Raw genomic sequence first — 1,689 nt, 5'->3', positions numbered from 1 at the left:
AAACTAGTCACTGAATTTGTATAAATGATTGATTTTCATTATATGTAAAGTATGATTCATATCGAAATCCTGGCTAACACCAGTATGTAAAGTATGTTTTATTTAGTCTGGGAAAATCCCTTATTTTCCCTAGTATACATGCGTTTGTTGCTTTAATAATTCTGAAATAATAAGGCATAAGTGTCACACTTATGTTATTAAAGCAATTGTTCATGAGAGGTATATTATTACGTAAAAGTGTCGTACTATTGGCGAGTTTTATGACCATACTTAAACTTGATACGACATCTAGGGGACGCCGATATCCTTTATGACATTTGTCACCCGTAGACCTGCTGGTCCGACTGTGGCTAGCAGCAAGGTGTGGGATAGTCAGTCCCGTAGAGATCTATACACAAAAGCCACACATTCCCTCCAGGAAACTCTGTTTCATAAGGGTAGTCCTCCACTTATTTAATGTTGTAAGCGCCCAAGGACTTGTCTCCCAATTAGGTTAACGACATTACAAGTAATAATATATGAGCGTAGTGTTCTTTCGTATGTAAATCCGTTGTATGTTTTGTAGAGTAAAAATAATTATACTTAAATAATTATTAACTGTTGTACTCTTGTAATGTGTGTCATAAACTAAATTTGTCATAGTTTATGTATTCAACCGTGTAGTCGTTTGCATTTGTTAAATTGGTAATGAAATCCCCAAACTATATTCACTATAGTTTAATTGTAATGTTATGTTCGTGAAATATTCAAAAAACTATGCAATTTAATTTAGAAAACATCCCTTATGCACCACATAACAAAAAAAGGGATTAAGTATCTATACGCTTTATGAAAAATGATGATTTGTACAAATTGCATAAGTTGTGATCCATTCAAAACCTTTTATGTATGGCTTGTATTCCCCCCTAAAAACATTTTTAAAAAACCATGAAAGAATAGAGGTATGAGCTCACCGTTTGACGTGGGATTCGAGTGTAAGTCGATAGGAATTGCTTAGTGTCAAATGAAGTCTCGGACAAAAACGGATCCTATTTGACATATAGTATCACATATATGAATTAGATAAGGGTATAAGACTCGTTGTTATGGAAGGAAGCCACCTTAGGGACTAGGAAACACTTGGAACTAAGTGTTAGAATCACATGTGATTGAAGAAGGGGAGTTTGCGGCTGTAAAAGGGGTGTACGGTCATGGGTTTGTGGTCTAATGGGGTTTTCGATCAAAGTGTTTGCGGCCCAAGTGTTTGTGGTCCATGGGTTTACGGCCTAATGGGTATACGTCCTATGAGTTTGCGGCTGTAAACACTCGATGAAAGGTGCGATTTGCGGTGTTTCAAGGTCCTTTCTAACCTCTCAAAAGTGTTCTAAGTCCCATGCATATCTAAAAGGAGTGTTTAAGGTCAATATTGGACCAAATACTAGGGTTTACTGTCCAAGAGGTGTGTACGGCCGTACTCATGGGTTTACGGCCCTAAAGCCTTCATGTTCATGCTTTTTGGGTCGATTTGTAGGTGAAAATCAAGGGTTTCTAGTAGGTATCAATCATAGGAAGTAGTTACTTACTATAAGGAAGCTTGGAATTATGTTTTTAGCCACCAAGAACTAATGTGTGTTCTTGGTGATAGAGAAGATCTATACAAAGCTGAGATTAATAAGATAGGAACATGGATTCATCACTAGATAAGAGATT

This window comes from Lactuca serriola, chromosome 8 (genome assembly GCF_051521515.1).
Source record: "Lactuca serriola cultivar US96UC23 chromosome 8, Lser_US96UC23_V15, whole genome shotgun sequence".
Lineage (NCBI taxonomy): Eukaryota > Viridiplantae > Streptophyta > Magnoliopsida > Asterales > Asteraceae > Lactuca > Lactuca serriola.
The sequence above is the reverse complement of the archived record's forward strand: the minus strand, read 5'-3'. Positions refer to the sequence as shown.